Source organism: Bufo bufo, chromosome 1 (genome assembly GCF_905171765.1).
Source record: "Bufo bufo chromosome 1, aBufBuf1.1, whole genome shotgun sequence".
Taxonomy (NCBI): Eukaryota; Metazoa; Chordata; class Amphibia; order Anura; family Bufonidae; genus Bufo; species Bufo bufo.
The window spans coordinates 369,511,294-369,531,973 of NC_053389.1; the positions used below are offsets into that span (position 1 = coordinate 369,511,294).

At 45.5% G+C, this 20,680-nt stretch overlaps 1 protein-coding gene across 1 annotated transcript in view; it reads left to right on the plus strand.

The window, feature by feature from the left end:
* The window catches only part of TENM2 (teneurin transmembrane protein 2), a 3,383,593-nt gene that overhangs the window by 1,365,961 nt on the left and 1,996,952 nt on the right, over positions 1–20,680 (plus strand). The window lies entirely within an intron of this gene.

Genomic DNA, 20,680 nt, shown 5'->3' on the forward strand with positions numbered 1-20,680 from the left:
GCAGTGAAGTGGGTTAGGAAGTTTGGGAGGGGTGCATTGATGGCGAAAACAGATATTGAGTCAGCATTTAGGTTGTTGCCGGTGCACCCAGAGAGCCTGCATTTGTTGGGATGTTTTTGGGAGGGTAAGTTTTTTGTTGATCGTTGTTTGCCAATGGGGTGTTCATTGTCCTGCGCGTATTTTGAGAAGTTCAGCTCTTTTCTAGAATGGGCGGTAGTGGATTCCTCCGGATGTGAATCACTTATTCACTATCTGGACGATTTCTTATGTATTGGCCCCCCGGGATCCAGGGTGTGCTCTTTACTGTTGCACACGATGGAGGCGTTGTTTGATTCCTTCGGGGTTCCCTTGGCGGCAGGGAAAACGGTGGGGCCGACCACGGAATTGAGCTTCCTGGGCATAGTGATTGACTCAGTGAGGATGGAATGTAGGCTGCCCTTGGACAAGGTTGAGGATTTGAAAATGGAGGTTGATAGGGCGAGGCGACTGCAAAAAATCCAATTGCGGAGCCTACAGTCACTCCTGGGGAAGCTGAATTTCGCCTGAAGGATTATCCCCATGGGTAGGGTATTTAGTAGGCGTTTGGCGGCAGCAACGGCAGGGGTGGCAGCGCCGCACCATTTTATTAGACTGGGGAAAGAGCTTAGGGCGGATTTGCAAGTTTGGGCATCGTTTCTGGAGTGTTATAATGGCAGAGGTCTGTTTATGGGTGAGGCGGTAGACTCCTTTGATTTTGACCTTTTCTCTGATGCGGCGGGAGGAGGCGGTTTCGGGGTCTATTGCGGGGGGCAGTGGTGTGCGGGGGGTTGGCCTGATACCTGGGTGGAGAGAGGCTGGGTCAAGAATTTAGCGCTGCTGGAATTGTTCCCCATTGTGGTGGCAGTAATGTTATGGGGGGAGGAGTTTAGGAACAAGAAGGTTCGTTTCTATTGTGACAACTTGGGGGTGGTGCAAGCGATTAACGGGTTGTCGGCTTCTTCACCGTTGGTCGTGCGTCTATTGCAGAGGCTGGTGCTGGAGTGCTTGTCACTTAATGCTTGGGTGGTAGCAGTGCATGTACCAGGGGTTGATAACTGTATTGCTGATGCTCTTTCTCGTTCACAGTGGGAACGTTTCCGCCAGCTGGCTCCGGGGGCAGAGGAGCGAGGGCTGGACTGCCCGAGTTGCCTGTGGGAACTTCTGGAGACACCGTAGCGGGTCTCATACGGGCTTCACTTGCACCCGGTACGTGGGAGACATATGATAGGGCATGGCAATGCTGGGAGGATTGGAAGACCAGGTTGGCTGTTGTGTCAGAGGACTTTGAGATTCCATTGCTATTGTTCATAGGGCATTGTAGAGAGGAGGGGTGGTCTGTCTCTAGGATTAATAGTTGTGTTTCAGGTTTGGCTTTCGGTTTTCGTCTTAGGAACCTGCCGGACGTCACCAAGTCTTTTCTGGTGGTGAGGGCTTTAAAGGGTTGGCGGCGTTCTCAGTCGGGGCAGGATGACCGTAGGCCGGTGTCTTTTGCTTTGCTGTTGAGGTTGGGGGATCAACTAGTCGACGTTTGTGCCTCGTCGTGGGAGTTACGTTTGTTCCGGTTGGCTTTTTCGCTGGCATTTTTTGGGGCCTTGCGTTTGGGCGAGTTGGTTTCTCCGTCGGTTAAGAGACAGGGCGGTTTGTTTAGGGACGATGTAGACCTTTTTCAGAACAGGGTGGAGTTTCGTATTAGGCGGTCAAAAACTGATGTGGAAGGGAGAGGGCGGAAGGTTGTTTTGTTCGCGGTCCCGGGTTGCGCAATGTGTCCGGTATGTTGCTTGAGGGAGTACGGGGTTGCGGTGGGGAGGGCGAATTCCCCTCTCTTAGTGCATGCGGACGGGTCTTTCCTTTCCCGTTTCCAGTTCACGGCGGTCTTTAAGCGGTGTCTAGGGCAGTTGGGCCTAGCGCTTGGGGGTTACTCTAGCCATTCTTTTAGAATCGGGGCAGCGACGGAAGCGGCCAGACGCGGGCTGGGACAGGACGTGATCATGCGGATAGGAAGGTGGGAATCGATTCGCTTTAGATCATATATTCGTCTAGATCGGTTGTGATATTGTATTGTATGCTGTCTCATCACGCACGGTATGCTTTTGTTTTGTTATTTCGTTGCAGGTTCGGACCCAGCGCTTATCTGGATAATGGGTCACTCCTATGTTTTCTGGGGAGCCATCCGGGCAGCGGTTCGGCCGGATGGACAACAGTTGGGGATTGACCGGTCGGTAGCGGTGGTAAGATGGTTGGGGCGTAGGGGAATGGTGTGGGGGGGCGTGTTACCTGAGGTCCACAAGTTTGTTAGGTTGGATAGGGTGCCGGATGTGTTGGTGTTGCACGTGGGGGGCAACGATTTGGGGGCGCGGCCGTTGCGGGAATTGGTGAAGGACGTTAAATTCGATCTACTCCGGTTGTGGGCGCTGTTCCCGGGTCTTATTTCCGTTTGGTCGGACATTGTTCCTCGCAAAGTGTGGAGGGGGGCGAGGTCGGTGGAGGGGATAAATAAGGCTAGGATAAAAGCTAACCGGGCCATAGGGCGGTTTATGGCAAGGAATGGTAAAGTGGTAGTACGGCATACTGAACTGGAAAAAGGGGTCGGAGCTTTTTGGCGGTCTGACGGCGTTCACTTGAACGCAGTGGGTATTGACATGTGGTGTCTGGCAATACAGGAGGGCATTGAGACAGCTTTGCGGATGTGGAGGGACGCACAGGCTTAAGGTGTCAAGCATGTGCGTTCGTGGCGGTGGGAGGTCCTTGAAGTTGGAGAGATTCAGGTGACGAGGATGGGAGGGCTCCACGGTTGGGGCTGGACTCCTATGGCTGGTGGTCGGTTGTGGCGGAATTTGGGCGAGCCGTCAGTGGTGCCCCCGAGCTGGTGCTTAACGGCTGGGGGCAAGTCGGCTCAAAAAGGATACTGGGAAAATTCCGAGGTTTGGGGCTTCCAGGACCTCCCCCGTGTTACTCAGGTGAATTAAGTTGGTTATATCTTATGGGGATATTTTGTGGAAAATAAAAGGTTAATTATTTATGTATATGTTTACAATAAACGGCTGCTGTGGCCGATATAATCCAACTTGGTGTCCGTGTCTTATTGGGGTTTCTGACAGGGCCAGTTTAGAAGGTCAGGGCTTGTGGTAAGTGAGTCAAGGGTTAGTATGTGACTGTTCATGAGGGGCGAGCGGGGAATAACCAATACCCCGTCAAGACAGAGCCGGACTGGGGGCGCAGCCTTGGGGGGAGGCGACCATGACGGGGGGCTGGTTTGAGGGAGCCCCTGGGGAGGGATTGGTCAGTTTGAGTTAGGGGGGCGGCGGAGCGAGGGGTTAAAAAGGTGAGGGCCTGGGAAGAAGGAGGCCATTTTGTGGAGAGAACCGAGCTCCCACCCACCCACCCCTTTTGGCTCAGGTTCCAGAGCTTGGGCCGGATGGCGGGGGATGGGAAGGGGACGGAGTGGGGGGATTGTTTAAATGAACGAGTAAAATAAAATATTAATTATTTTGTCACGGCGGCTGTGGCGGTGGGAGGTCCTTGAAGTTGGAGAGATTCAGGTGACGAGGATGGGAGGGCTCCACGGTTGGGGCTGGACTCCTATGGCTGGTGGTCGGTTGTGGCGGAATTTGGGCGAGCCGTCAGTGGTGCCCCCGAGCTGGTGCTTAACGGCTGGGGGCAAGTCGGCTCAAAAAGGATACTGGGAAAATTCCGAGGTTTGGGGCTTTCAGGACCTCCCCCGTGTTACTCAGGTGAATTAAGTTGGTTATATCTTATGGGGATGTTTTGTGGAAAATAAAAGGTTAATTATTTATGTATATGTTTACAATAAACGGCTGCTGTGGCCGATATAATCCAACTTGGTGTCCGTGTCTTATTGGGGTTTCTGACAGGGCCAGTTTAGAAGGTCAGGGCTTGTGGTAAGTGAGTCAAGGGTTAGTATGTGACTGTTCATGAGGGGCGAGCGGGGAATAACCAATACCCCGTCATGAAGCGGGGTGTTATCTAAGAATATACTACTAAAATAGTGTATTTGGGTGCTGCAGAAATTTATCCGCTTTCACTGCGTTACCTCTGCTACACACAGTGAGAAAAATTAAAGGAAAACATATTTATAACTGGTGTGAAAGACCAGTGGCCCCCAAAATAACATATAGAAACGGGGTGTTATCTAAGAATATACAGTCAGGTCCATAAATATTGGGACATCGACACAATTCTTACATTTTTGGCTCTTTACACCACCACAATTCACGATTTGAAATGAAACAAACACGATGTGCTTTAACTGCAGACTGTCAGCTTTATTTTGAGGGTATTTACATCTAAATCAGGTGATTGGTGTAGGAATTACAACAGCTTGCATATGTGCCTCCCACTTGTTAAGTGACCAAAAGTAATGGGACAGAATAATAATCATAAATCAAACTTTCACTTTTTAATACTTGGTTGCAAATCCTTTGCAGTCAATTACAGCCCGAATATACAAAAAATACTGAGCAGGTGGCTCACTATGATTTGCCACGACAGGTGCACAAGTTCAGAAAACACCCCTTGGTTCTATTAAGTAAATATGGATTGCATAGAACCGGCACTCAAAACAATCGGAATGTGCGTGGAAATAGATTAAAATTATTTATTAAACAATAAACGCTAGATAGGCTATATCCTGTGTACATCAGGGTAAAATTCATAAAAATGACATAAAAAGCATATAAAACATATGTATAAACCAATTGAATATATATCTCTAGTATAGAGAGATCTCAATGCTGAGCACAGCAGGCTGCATCCGTGTCCCCCCGGTTGGGTGAGGCTATTGGATCGCAGGCGTCTGCGACAAAGCAGAGTGAGTGTGTTTGAAATATATTCGGTGGTATATTTGAATACAATAGTACTATGTTTCGGTGGATTCAATAGCATATATCCCACATAGTCTTAATTGCATATGATTGCACCAACGTATAGGATAAGGGATAAAGGATAATCAAATATGGTCTGTATTTTGAACCATGGGTAGATTGTCCAGCGCCTGTAGCGGTCTCAGATTTAAAGTCAATTATCCAGCACGTCTGTATTCACAGTACCTGTGCCGCCTCTCATGCAGAAAATCAGTAAAGTTCCACTGAACTTGATGTTACTCACTGTGTCCCCGTGTAGGCTCACTCGGTTAGGTCTGCGGAGGGATTTCTACCGTGGCGTCCCACGCTTCAGCCTTTCTCCGCTGTGTTTGTGTCGGGTCCGGTTTGCACTAGGATCCCGTCTCTACTCTCGCGAGAGACCTGTATTGGACCTGTGTTAGCTGTTTCAGCTGTTTCACTTCGGTGAGTCTTACAACACTTCTTGATCTTCTGTAGGTGGATATATTCTCCATGCCATGACACTACCACCACCATGCTTCACTGATGAGGTGGTATGCTTAGGATCATGAGTAGTTTCTTCCTTCTCCATACTCTTCTCTTCACATCACTCTGGTACAAGTTGATCTTGGTCTCATCTGTCCATAGGATGTTGTTCCAGAACTGTGAAGGCTTTTTTAGATGTCCTTTGGCAAACTCTAATCTAGCCTTCCTGTTTTTGAGGCTCACCAATGGTTTACATCTTGTGGTGAACCCTCTGTATTGACTCTGGTGAAGTCTTCCCTTGATTGTTGACTTTGACACACATACACCTACCTCATAGAGAGTGTTCTTGATCTGGCTAACTGTTGTGAAGGGTGTTTTTTCTTCACCAGGTAAAGAATTCTTTGGTCACCCACGACAGTTGTTTTCCGTGGTCTTCCGGGTCTTTTGGTGTTGCTGAGCTCACCGATGCGTTCCTTCTTTTTAAGAATGTTCCAAACAGTTATTTTGCCCACGCCTAATGTTTTTTATATCTCTCTGATGGGTTTGTTTTGTTTTTTCAGCCTAATGATGGCTTGCTTCACTGATAGTGACAGCTCTTTGGATCTCATCTTTAGAGTTGACAGCAACAGATTCCAAATGCAAATAGCACACTTTAAATGAACTCTGGACCTTTTATCTGCTCATTGTAATTGGGATAATGAGGGAATAACACACACCTGGCCATGGAACAGCTGAGAAGCCAATTGTCCCATTACTTTTGGTCCCGTAACAAGTGGGAGGCACATATGCAAACTGTTGTAATTCCTACATCGTTCACCTGATTTGGATGTAAATGCCCTCAAATTAAAGCTGACAGTCTGCAGTTAAAGCACATCTTGTTTGTTTCATTTGAAATCCATTGTGGTGGTGTATAGAGGCAAAAATTTTAGAATTGTGTCGATGTCCCAATATTTATGGACCTGACTGTACTACTCAAATAGTGTATTTGGTATTTGGATGCTGCAGAAATTTTACCGCTTTCACAGCGTTACCTCTGATACACACAGTCGTAGAGCACGGCAGGCAGTGATCAGAACGGGGTGCCTGTTGAAATCATTATTTTGTAAAATTTAAATAAATTTAAAAAAGTAAACATATTAGGTATCCCTGTGTCCGAAACAAACTGCTCTATAAAAATAGCACATGATCTAATCTGCCAGATGAACGTTGTAAATAATAAAAAATAAAAACTGTGCCAAAACAGGTATTTTTGGCAAATTTTCCATTTTAATCCATTTTTTCCCGTAACAGAGCAAGGGTTAACATCCAAACAAAACTCAATATTTATTGCCCTGATTCTTTAGTTTACAGAAACACCCCATATGTGGTCGTAAACTGCTGTATGGCCACACGGCAGGGCGCAGAAGGAAAGGAATGCCATATGGATTTTGGAAGGCAGTTTTTGCTGGACTGGTTTTTTGACACCATGTCCCATTTGAAGCCCCCCCCCCCCCCGATGCACCCCTAGAGTAGAAATTCCAAAAAGTGACCACATTTAAGAAACTACACCCCTCAAGGTATTTAAAACTGATTTGACAACAAACTTTGTTAACCCTTTAAGTGTTTTGGAAGAGTCAATGACAAATGGAGATGAAATTTCAGAATTTCTATTTTTTGTTACTTTGCTTCACAAAAAGTGTAATATAGAGCAACCAAAAATAATATGTACCCTAAAATAGTACCAAAAAAACTGACACCTTATCCCGTAGTTTCCAAAATAGGGTCACTTTTATGGAGTTCCTACTCTAGGGGTGCATCAGTGGGGCTTCAAATGGGACATGGTGTAAATAAAACAGTCCAGCAAAATCTGCCTTCCAAAAACCACACCCTGACGTGGGGCCGTACAGTGGTGTACGACTACATATCAGGTATTTCTGTAAACCGCAGAGTCAGGGCAATAAATATAGAGTTTTGTTTGGCTGTTAACCCTTGCTTTGTTAGTGGAAAAAATGGATTAAAATGGAAAATTTGGCAAAAAATTTTAATTTAGAAATTTCATCTCCATTTGCCATCAACTCTTGGGGAACACCTAAACGGGTAATGATGTTTGTAAAATCAGATTTGAATACCTTGAGATGTGTAGTTTCTAGAATGGGGTTACTTTTGGGTGGTTTCTATTATGTAAGCCTCACAAAGTGACTTCAGACCTAAACTGGTCCCTAAAAAGTGGGTTTTTGAAAATTTCTGAAAATTTTTGCATCTAAACTTCTAAACCTGGTAACGTCCCCTAAAAATAAAATGGCATTCCCAAAATGATCCAAACATGAAGTAGACATATGGGGTATGTAAACTAATAACTATTTTTGGAGGTATTACTATGTATTATAGAAGTAGAGAAATTGAAACTTGGAAATTTGCTAATTTTTCCCAAATTTTGGTCAATTTGGAATTTTTTTTATAAATAAAAATGAACTTTTTTTGCTCCATTTTACCAGTGTTATGAAGTACAATATGTGATGAAAAAACTATCTCAGAATGGCCTGGATAAGTAAAAGCGTTTTAAAGTTTTACCACATAAAGTGACACTGGTCAGATTTGAAAAAAATGGCCTGGTCCTTAAGGTGAAATAAGGCTGTGTCCTTAAGGGGTTAAACATTTTTTTTTTTTTTTAAACTGGTGTGATTATAGACCAGTTACCACCAAAACGACATATTGAAGTAGGTTGTTATATACCTTCTTACAAATACACTGCACTTCTCTAGAGACTTTTGTCACCAGGTCATTTAAAAAAATGACAGGCAAAGGAAGAGGCAGGCCCTTCTGCAGGGATAGTAGGGGTAGGGCAGGAGCACCGGGCCGGAGCCAAAGTGGTAAGTTTCAGAAGGTGCGTTCAATTACGTCAAAGGACGCACCAGACTTGGTTGAGTGGCTCACTCAGCCTTCCGCTTCTGTACCCTCCTCATCCTCTCTATCTGCACCCTCTTCACTCTCTGCTGTGTGCACCCCTAAAGACACCATCACCAACACCACCACCACCATATACCCTCCGCTTGAGTCACAGGTATTATTTTCCGATCCATCACAAGACATTTCCAATGCGCAGCCATTCTTGGCATCAGATCAGGAAGAGGAGGTAGCAACGGCCGCCAATCAGCAGTCTGACGACAGTACACAGATCAGCCCAAGGAGGTTGGTCCCCGCTGTTGCTGCCTACTCCGAGATCTCTAACGTTAGTGGTGGGGAAGGTGATGTAGATGATGACGTGTCTATGGACGTAACGTGGGTGCCCACAAGAGAGGAAGAGGAGTGGAGTTCAGAGGGAGAGATGGACCAGCTGATAGGGAGGAGAGGCAGGCCTAACTTACATTGCACAGGAGGGACAAACCAGACTGCTAATGTATCAGGAGCGAGCCATCAACCATGTACGGTCACATCTTGCGCTCCCAGGATGCCGGCACATGGCTCCGCAGTGTGGGCTTTTTTTAATGTGTCAGCTGCTGACAATAGTGTTGCCATCTGCAGCCTTTGCAGTCAACGCATAAGTCTTCCGTGGCCCAAATGTTTGAGCGTAAAAAAATTATGATGCCAGATAACCCTCTTGCCCAACGGTTGACCGCTGGCTTGTCGGAACTGATAGCCCGCCAACTACTGTCATATAAACTTGTGGACTCGGAGGCCTTTCGAAAATTTGTGGCCATTGGAACACCACAATGGAAGGTCCCAGGAAGGAAATATTTCTCGCAGAAGGGCATCCCAGAGCTATATGGCCACGTTCAGCGGCAAGTGAACGTATCTCTGGCTCAGTGTCGGTGCCAAGATAGAGCTGACCACAGACATGTGGTCTAGCAAACACGGGCAGGGAAGGTATATAACTTTCACTGCCCACTGGGTGAACCTTCTGAAGGCCGTCATGCATGTAACCAGTGGCACCCGTGTAGATTTGGTTTTACCGCCACGGATTAAATGCAGGCCTGCCTCTTCTTCTCCTCCTCCTACTCCATCCTCCCTCTCCTCCTCGGCTGACTCCTACTTTTCCGCTGCTACCGTCTCTTTCGCTGCGTCGGCCAAGATGCCCAGAACCTATTTGACATGCCAGGTGAGACATGGCCATGCTGTGCTGCGTCTGTTGTGCCTGGAAGCCAAGAGCCACACCGGTCCTGCACTCCTTTCAGCTTTGCGTTCACAGGCAGATCAGTGGCTAACACCGCTCAATTTGATAGTTGGTAAAGTGGTGTGCGACAACGGTGCCAATCTGCTGAGCGCGCTGAAACAGGGCAAAATGACACACATCCTGAACTTGGTTGTGCTGCGATTCATTGTCAAATACCCCGGGGTCCAGGACGTCTTGTGGCAGGCCAGGAAAATCTCGAGCCATTTCAGAAGATCTTACACGGCCCTGGCTCGCCTTGCTGACATTCAGCGGTGACACAACCTGCCGGTCAGACATCTTATTTGTGACTGCCCGACGCGATGGAACTCCACCTTGTATATGCTTGATAGGCTGCTCCAGCAGAAACATGCAGTTAATGACTACCTGTACGAACTCTGCGGCAGGGCTGGTTCTGGGGAGCTTGTTTTTTTTCACCTCGCCAGTGGCTGCTCATGCACGACACATGCAGACTTCTGTGGCCATTTGATGAGATCACCAAACTGGTCAGTCGCAGTCAGAGTGCCATCAGTTAACATTGTACCTTTTGCCTTCTTTCTGGAACGTGCATTGCGTCGTATCATTGATCAAGCCGTCGAGGAGCAGGAGCAGGAAGATGAGGAAGTCGCAATGCCGGATGATTTCCCAGAGGGGCTACTCCATCTGAGACAAGTGAACAACAGGAGTCTGAAGAGGAATCAGAGGAGGATGGTATCGGGGAGGAGGAGGAGCAAGAAGAGCATGCTTTAAACCTTTCTGGGATCCCTGGTGTTGTCCGTGGATGGGGGGAGGAGAACGAGGATGACATTATCCTGGATGAGGAGCAGGAGCCAGGCCACTACACCGCTTCCAGTTTAGTGCAAACTGGGGCCTTCATGCTCCAGTGTTTTAAGAGGGACCCCCGCATAAAAAGCATCAAGGGCAAGGACCAGTACTGGTGGCAACGTACTTAGACCCCCGGTACAAAAAAAAATGGCGTAAATGTTACCACCATCACAGAGAGATGTCAGAATGCAGCACTTCCAGGCCTTGCTTAGAGAAATGCTGCATTCTGCTTTTTTGGGCGCTGGCAGAGGAATTTCCACTCACAGAGAAACAGTTGCGGGTACCAATCCAACTGTGCCTGTAAGAAGAGGGCGGTTTGAAGATGTGTTGGTCACTTCTGATATGAGAACATTCTTTCAGCCGACCCACCTACAGCTGTCCTCCGGATCCAACCTCAGGGAACGTAGTCGGACACCTGACGGTCTAGACATCGGTTTAACGGCCGATTTGGACGCTCTGAGAAGTGATGAACCCCTGGACTACTGGGTGGGCAGGCTTGACCTCTGGCCAGAGCTTGCACAATTTGCAATGGAACTGTTGGCTTGCCCCTCGTCAAGTGTCCTGTCCGAAAGGACGTTCAGCGCAGCAGGGGGGATCGTGACTGATATGCGCCCTCGCCTAGCTCACGACAGTGTTGACTACCTCACCAGTAGACCAGGTTTGATTCAAAATCCTCATGACAGCCCATATCCGCAACCACCCATAACAATTTATGGTCCCTGTCTTCGGTAAATACAGCGGCATTAAAGGCCTTTTATGTCCATTGAATGCCTAATTTTTGGGGCCGGTAAAGGCCGACACTTACTTCAGTATCCTGTGAATGCCTAATTTAACACCAGCAACAGAATACAAATGTTCAAAAAGTGTAGAGAAGGGCGGCACAGCTGCGCGAACTCAGACCCTTTCAAACAACAAGCAGAGTATAGCAAAATCCACTGGTTCTCCTGTTCATATACACTGACGGTGGTGCACAGCTGAGAAGATAGATGTATATGAAAAATAACAACGAAGAAAGTATTCAGCGGCACTCACCAGTGTACTGTATCAAATCGATGCTTTATTTCACCAAAGACATGGCATGGGGCAGACAGACAACTGTACACACCAAACAGTGGCCGCCGTTTCTCGCTACATGCGCTTCATCTGGCTGTGTGTCAGCGCATCCATTTGTGCCGCCCCTTTAAAGGTGTTAGCGCTGCGCGTTAGCATAACAGGCAACAACAATGCGCTGTCACGACCCATGGTCATGGTCGTGACTCTGGAACCGCATGCAGTTGCCTGCGGTCTTGTCTTGTCGTCAATCACAGGTTGAGGGCTGTAGTATGTTGCCTCACCTGTGGTTGCCGCTGGCAACATATTGTATGTGGCAGTTTAGCAGCCTGAGCTGGTGCTGGGCAGCTTGCTGTCAAGTGCATGCGGTTACACCTGGTTAGGTGTGTGTGTATGTATGCACTTTGTATGTCTGTTTGTTGTGCACGAGGTTGTGTTTGTGTGCACTGTGACACCTCCCTTCACTTGTGGTTGTCCGCTGCAACGTCTGGTGTTGTGTGCATGTGGTGGCAGTGTCTCGGCCTGCTGGCTGTTCCTCAGGACATGATTGCCACGCATGCCGTTGCCGGCGGTAACAGGTGAGTGTGTTTGTGTGCACTTTCTCCTTTAAGTGGCTGTCTTCCCTTCCCTGGTGTGAGAAGGGTTAATTCCCTTCTGTGTGTGTGAACACTGTGTGTGTCTGTGTGGGTGTGGCTACTTGGGCTATAAAGCCTCAGTGAAGACCTGAAGCTGAGGGGTACTCCAGCCTTGTTGGTAAGCTGGAGGCACCCTCCTGGTCCCTTATACCATCTGCCAGTGAGGGCCACCCTTGTGGTCATAAATCTAGTTTTATGTTACAAGATGTTATGAAGATGTTTGTTTGGTCGTTATTCTTTGCAGCTTATGGTCCTGGGTTCCTGTGTGGTGTGTGCTGTGTCCATTTGTGTTGTTGTGGACAGCAGCACTTGCACATGGGTTCCAGGCTTTGTGTCTGTGGCAGGTGAATGTTGTGTTTGTGGCATGTACCTGCCATTGCCATAAGTTGTATATGTTCCCTCTTCCATGCAGCTTGGCCAGTGAGACTCCTGTTCCTCCATATCCAGAAGGAACAGGTCGTCTTACCCTGCTCTTAGTTTAGGGCCACCTTGAGGGCTAGCAGGGACTTCAAGGTTCCGGAGCATGAGCCCTCCTACCATCAAGGTCGGCTTATGCAGCTAGGAGTCAGGGTCAGATTAGGGATGCGATAGGAGGTGACCTGCTCCCTAATTCTGTGGTCCTGGCCAAGCAGCAAACACCATCTTCCGTCATCACACGGCTGAGGGTTTTCCCCATCCTCAGCCGTGACATGCGCCTACCTAAAGGGTCAGTCTCTTCAACTTTCTTCATATCTTTATCTAGTGATTCTTCTGCATAACCTCTTTCCATCAGGCGTTGTTTCAGTTCCAATGCTTGTTTATAATAGCCCTCATCCTTACTATTTATTCTTCTGAGTCTGATGAACTGGCCGTACGGTACAGCTTTTTTAACACTTTGTGGATGGAAGCTGTCGTGGTGGAGCAAGGAATTGGTCGCCGTGGGCTTGCAAAAGCCCTCCGTGACCAATCCGTCGCTCCTAACCACGACAGCCACATCCAAAAACTCCAAATTCGTCATTTGTATTCGGGTATTCCATAAATCTTTTACACTCAATCTCTGTACCTTCCCACACTATAAACACGTCATCTACAAACCGTAAAAATGTTTTCAGATGGGGTAAAAAAGGATTTGAGGTTGAAAAAACAAATCTGTCCTCCAATCTCGCTAAATACATGTTTGCGAAGGTACAGGAGACGGGGGTGCCCATAGCCGTACCCAACTTTTGCCTAAACCACTCATTTCCAAATCGGAACACATTATTGGTTAAAATAAAATCCAGTGCTTCACCAATGAACTCACAAAACATACTGCTCTTTCCTAAGTTAATTACGATGTCAAGGACCGCCTCCACACCCGCACCATGAGGGATGCGGGTGTAGAGGCTTTCCACATCGAGGGACACCAATTGGTACCCCCTTTGCCAGTGTATCTCTTTGAGAGCCAGTAAAAATTCATTGGTGTCCCTGAGGTATGCAGGGGCACTTACCAATGCCGGTCTCAAAAGCCAGTCAACATATTTTGACAAAGGCTCAATCACCCAGCCAATCCCCGACACGATAGGACGTCCTGGGGGTTGACTCAGCGATTTGTGGATCTTCGGAACCATGTGTAATGACCGGTGTCACGCACAGGGAGGGAAAAGGGAAAGCCCTGCCCAAGGGAGAGGGAAAGGTGGTGACCCCTGACTCACCTTGCGGCTGGCACCTGACTGCCCTGACGTCCCTAGACGGGTTCCTCACCCGTGCGGCGATCACGTGCCTAAACCCTGGCTTTCCCTAAAATGAGCCCTAGATAGTGAACGGGCCAGTGGGATCGCTAGTCCGCACCACTGACACTAAGAGGGAAACACCAGGGAGAGGACAGACAATACAGACAAACACATACACCCAGGTGGGCGACCACAGCAGACCACAAAGGTCCAACAGGGATCCGGAGGGTAGCGTTCTGGACCAACAACCAGAGAACGCAGCAACACAGCTCCAGAGGGTCAGAATAGATGTCCAGGCAGGAAGCTCTATATCTGGCAACCAGAGAAGTGTGAGAGGGGAATATAAGGAGGTTGGGAGTGCTGGACAAGGAACAGCTGAGGAGAAAGAGCTACGGATCCCTGAGTGAGCCAAAAGGGTTGCAAAGCAAACCCAGAAAGCTACCATAAGGAAACAGCCCTATCTTACATAGAGCGTGCAGCCAACCGCTGCGACTTCCTGACCCCGGGTATAACTGAGTCAGTCGTGGTTCTTGACACCCTCGTGACACCATGATGGTTTAGCTGGAAATAAAAGGTACCAATTTATCCATCATATTTTTTGCGAAGAAACCCAGTTCCACATATTTTGAAACCAGGCATCTGAGCTTTCCTTGAATATTGGGTATGGGGTCACCCCGTTCCTTCTCATAGATGAGTGTATCCCCTAACTGTCTGAGGGATTCACTCACATAATATTCTCTGGACATGAGTACTACATTGCCCCCCTTGTCCGCCGGCTGTACTATCACATCATTTCTTGAGCAAAGCCATTGCAATGCTTTCTGCTCCTCGCGATCGATGTTGGGCTGTGCCTTGGAAGATAGAACAGCCCGAACATCTCGCATCACTTGATGCTAAAAAATGTCAATACTACTGCCGGCAGGCATAGGGTGGCAAAATGTGGACTTTACGCCACCTGTAAATGAGACTCTGGGGGTGTCGCTGGGACCAGCCTCAATGAGTGTTTTCCCTGTGACAAACTACAAACAAGCCAATTCATTTTCATCAAACTTAGTGGACACAAAACCAACAGGGTTGGGGCAAACTGGTATTTCTCCCTGAGTGTGGGGGACAATTGATTGCAGTGTGTCCTTGATCATTTTGTGCAGATGGAGTTTTCTAGTTGCTTTGAACAGGTCTACTTCGAATGTAACCGGGTCGAATTGTTCAGTGAGGCTAAATCCGAGCCCCCGACTGAGAACTCGGACACAGCACGGTGGCAACACGAGATTCGTGAGGTTAATCACCAAGTTCTCATTTGGCAGCACAGGGGTGGTTATCTCCTCCAAGACACTTGTTTATTTTCCCTCTCTGATTTTCTGATCCCTTTTTGTTTTGGTTTTTCTGCGGCCCCTTCTGGTGCTTTTCCTAAAGGGCCACTCGTCTCACACATGACGTCTGTTGCCATCTGGTTGGGTTCATCTGATGTACTTGAGTCCGAATCCGTTGTCCAATAATCATTATATTGGTGGCGGTTCGGTTTTCTTCTTTGTTGTCTGAACTTCCTACCCATGTTCTAATCAAAGATATGTCCAGATTCGTAATCTTGTTTATCTCTCACAAATTTATCTCTTTTTCTCTCTTTTACTTCAGCCTGGATCACCGTTAATTTTTTATTAAATTTTTTATCAAATGCTTCCAGTTGACTATCAGACATTCTCGATTCTAATTTGGCTTTGGCTTTATTCAGTTCCTCTTTTATTTTATCATATTCTTTAATGTCCCTTTGCAACACTGTTTCCAAAATTTGCAAGGAGAAATTTGAATGTAATTGTTGCCATTCCTTCAAGAACATTTCATCCTGTTAATATTGTGCAGGGTATTTGTAAATTCTCAAACCTCTCGGCACTCTTTCGCTTTCCTTATAGGGTTTCAGCGAATTTACTGTCCAAAAAAGACGTACCTCCTTGTCAGCCAATTGCGTTACTTTAGCTTCTAGCGATCGAGTGCTGAGGTTCTGTAAAAAGTCTCTATTGTTACACTGCGTGAATAAATCGTCTGCCCCTTCTCTGCCGTCTAATACGGATGAACCAGACATGTCGGATGCCATTATAAATCTTGCACTTGCAAATATGTGGCCTGCTGCAGCGTGCTCAAAAGCCCAGAACAAAGTCCTGATTAAATCAACAAGTGTAGAGACGGGCGGCACAGCTGCGCAAACTCAGACCCTTTCAAATAACAAGCGGATTATAGCTAAATCCACTGGTTCTCCTGTTCATCCTTAATTTTGGGGGAACGCGTTTGGAGTTTTTTGATGTGGCTGTTGTGTCTGGGAGCGACGGATTGGTCACGGAGGGCTTTTGCAAGCCCACGGCGACCAATTCCTTGCTCCACCACGACAGCTTCCATCCATGAAGTGTTAAAAAAGCTGTACCGTCCGGCCAGTTCATCAGACTCAGAAGAATAAAATAGTAAGGATGAGGGCTATTATAAACAAGCATTGGAACTGAAACAATGCCTGGTGGAAAGAGGTTATGCAGAAGAATCACTAGATAAAGATATGAGGAAAGTTGAAGAGACTTTTTCTCAAAGTACTCTACTCCACAAAAGTGATGATAGGAATAAACAGGTGCAGGACAGGGATGCGAGTTCCGGGTTCGCATTCTCCTTTAAATATAGTCCTATGGCTGAACGTATTCGTTCTGTGATATTCAAAAATTGGGATATTCTGAGGAGAGATGCGACCCTGAATGAACTCACTGAACACAAACCACTTATATCCTTCAGGAAAAGCCATACAATTAAGGATAAGCTTGTAAGGAGCAGGTTTGCTCCTGTTAAAAGCAATAATTGGCTATCAGAGAAGTTACCAAAGGGAAACATTAAATGTGGAAGCTGTTCACTGTGCAAATATAACTCCCTAAGTATCCTGAGAATGCCTAATGTAACACCAGCCACAGAATACAAATGTATTTGCTGTCAGGTGAACGCCTGTCGGCTAATTTTTTGGGCCTGTAAAGGCCGACACTTACTTCTGTATCTTGTGAATGCCTAATTTTTCATACTGGAATTGAAAATCAATGGGTCTGTAATCGTTCCTCTCAATTGTGGAACATTTTACAGACGTGTGAATGGACCCTATATGTATTTGACATGTATTTACCGACTGCTGTCAGTTCAGGCTGATTTAGGCTGATCTATTAATCTAAAACGGAGCAATATTTAAAAAATAAATAAAATCCACGTTATAACTGTATAAACGATTTATATAACTTATTAGAAAAAATAATAATAATTATGGCAACTTTTCCAAAAGGAGGATCATCTCCTGCACCCCGTTCATGGTCTGGCGTTGCCTCTCCTCCATGGCCTCCAAGCGCTCTTGAATGGCCCGCATTTCCTGGCGGTGCTCCCTTTGCATTTTGGCCAATTTGGCCTTCAATGTCTTCATTCCTGTTTGAAAAAATATATACAGTTGCAAGAAAAAGTATGTGAACCCTTTGGAATGATATGGATTTCTGCACAAATTGGTCATAAAATGTGATCTGATCTTCATCTAAGTCACAACAATAGACAATCACAGTCTGCTTAAACTAATAACACACAAAAAATAAAATGTTACCATGTTTTCATTGAACACACCATGTAAACATTCACAGTGCAGGTGTAAAAAGTATGTGAACCCTTGGATTTAATAACTGGTTGAACCTCCTTTGGCAGCAATAACTTCAACCAAACGTTTACTGTAGTTGCAGATCAGACGTGCACAAGGGTCAGGAGTAATTCTTGACCATTCCTCTTTATAGAACTGTTTCAGTTCAGCAATATTCTTGGGATGTCTGGTGTGAATCGCTTTCTTGAGGTCATGCCACAGCATCTCAATCGGGTTGAGGTCAGGACTCTGACTGGGCCACTCCAGAAGGCTTATTTTCTTCTGTTTAAGCCATTCTGTTGTTGATTTACTTCTATGCTTTGGGTCGTTGTCCTGTTGCAACACCCATCTTCTGTTGAGCTTCAGCTGGTAGACAGATAGCCTTAAGTTCTCCTGCAAAATGTCTTGATAAACTTGGGAATTCATTGTTCCTTCGATGATAGCAATCCATCCAGGCCCTGATGCAGCAAAGCAGCCCCAAACCATGTTGCCCCCACCACCATACTTCACAGTTGGGATGAGGTTTTGATGTTGGTGTGCTGTGCCTCTTTTTCTCCACACCTAGTGCTGTGTGTTTCTTCCAAACAACTCAACTTTGGTTTCATCTGTCTACAGAATATTTTGCCAGTACTCCTGTGGAACATCCATGTGCTCTTGTGCAAACTGTAAACATGCAGCAATGTTTTTTTTGCACAGCAGTGCCCTCCTCTGTGGTATCCTCCCATGAAATCCATTCTTGTTTAGTGTTTTACGTATCGTAGATTCACTAACAGGGATGTTAGCATATGCCAGAGACTTTTGTAAATCTTTAGCTGACACTCTGGGATTCTTCTTCACCTCATTGAGCAGTCTGCGCTGTGCTCTTGCAGTCATCTTTACAGGACGGCCACTCCTAGGGAGAATAGCAGCAGTGCTGAACTTTCTCCATTTATAGACAATTTGTCTTACCGTGGACTGATGAACAGCAAGGCTTTTGGAGATACTTTTATAACCCTTTCCAGCTTTATGCAAGTCAACAATTCTTAATCGTAGGTCTTCTGAGAGCTCTTTTGTGCGAGACATCATTCACATCAGGCAATGTTTCTTGTGAAAAGCAAACCCAGAACTGGTGTGTGTTTTTTATAGGGCAGGGCAGCTGCAACCAACACCTCCAATCTCATCTCATTGATTGGACTCCAGTTGGCTGACACCTCACTTCAATTAGCTCTTGGAGATGTCATTAGTCTAGGCTTTCACATACTTTTTCCATCTACCCTGTGAATGTTTACATGGTGTGTTCAATAAAAACATGGTAACATTTAATTCTTTGTGTGTTATTAGTTTAAGCAGATTGTGATTGTCTATCGTTGTGACTTAGATGAAGATCAGATCACATTTTATGACCAATTTGTGCAGAAATCCATATCATTCCAAAGGGTTCACATACTTTTTCTTGCAACTGTATGAGCATTATTTGCAACTCTTATTAAACCTTTAAACCTTTATTGTGTGGTGCATCTGACTTTATGATTGCTTGCTATTACACCTTTTTGTGATAAAAGTTGTAAAAAAAATTTACTTTTTGGGGAGTTTTAAATTTTTGTTTAAAAAGGTGTCCATCTGAAGAGTTATTTGGTATGATATTTTTAGATAGCTGGTTGTTACAGATGCGTCCAGACCGAATATTTTTCCTTATTTTTTGTTATTTCTATTTTAGACAATAAAAGCATTGTTGAACCAAAAACAATTCTTGTTTTACTGTCTCCATATTTTGAGAGCCATATTATTATTTTTATTTGGCAATTATCTAATGGTAGGGTCTTTTTTGCAGAATTAACTGACCGATTATTACTATTTTGGGGGGCATATGCCTTTTTTAATAGCTTGGTGTTGCACTTTTATTGATGTTAGGTTGCATAAATTAATATTTTCTTTATTTTTTTTCTTTTTTCATGTTTAAAGTGTTCACAGGAGGGGTTAGATCATCAGATATTTTTAGAGACGGTCAATATGTACACGGCGGTACAAAATATGTCTGTCTATTGTTAAATTTTTTTATATATTTTTTTTATTTAAAGTCTTTATACACATTAATGATTTAAATCTCAATACGTTAGTTAGTGATATTTATGATCTTTATATAGTTTATTAGTTAGTGATATTTCATTACAGTATAATTTTATTTTAATTATTAGTTATTGATAGTTCTATTGAGTTTAATATTATTTATTTGTTAAATTAATGGTTTTAATGTAGATTAAAGAGTTATTGTCCAGTGTTCTTTTTTTGTATTACTATAGTGTATGTTGTCGCCTCATTGTTGGCTCTTTTAATCTTTATGTACATGTTATGGATACATAATCATATTTCTATGTGCAAATATTTACCCTCCTGGCGGGGGCTGGTGATCACCTCCTCTTCCTCCGATTCCTGAGATGGGGTGGTTCTGGAGGGTACAGCACTTTACACCTCCTTCACTTCTCCCACATCTGGTGGGTTGGCTCAATAGGCTGGGAGGGTCCGGCCTCCTCCTCCTCCTCCTCTTCCGCCTCAACCTCCACTACCTCCACCGATCGCCTTCTCCGAATGGAGGGAATAGGAACTTCTGTATTCACAGAATGTTCAGATTTTAGATAAACAACTACAAAATCTTAAAAACATCTGATATAAAGAAATCCCAATATGGAGAGATCTATATATAATTGCAGTGGCTGCCAGCTTTATGACGCATAACTCAATCAAAAATTAGCAGAAAAAAGACATCCCCTCCACAGTGTCTTGATGGAACAATAGGGTGAAAGGAGACCCATGTAATGGGATTATCTCCTCAGTGTATCATAGGATGATCTACTTCTCTACACCAGAGTTGGCTACTTCTTAATCCCATCACTAAGACAATAGAACAAAGGGAAAAATAAACCAACACATTTATTGGGAGTCTCAGAGCAGATTTAACCCTTATTGCGTTTATTGATTCACACCATGCTACTTTAATGGAGAATAGGAAAGATGTGGCCTATAAACTCAACCAAAAATTCATGGTTTATAGTTCCCTCTAAACCAAATAGGTCAGAGTGGGGGTCTCCATAGTCCTGGGTCCATAGCCTGTAGGAAGGAGGCTAGGCTTCAGGCTTCTACTGTAGACACAGTGATGGTTCAGTCCGTCACTTGTGTGGCACAAAGCCAACATATCACATCACCCAAAGAACACCAACACATACAAACAAAAGTTATTTACGTATGTACCTGGGCATTTTTCGTCCCGGATTCTTTTTATGAAACGTGGCTGTCTTCGCTTCATGTCTGACCATTTCTTTATAATGGCCAGACGGCGGTGTTTGCGACACATTTGGCGCCACATTTCATAGGCCAACTCCCACACTATCCTCTGTTTCTCGGCGTGG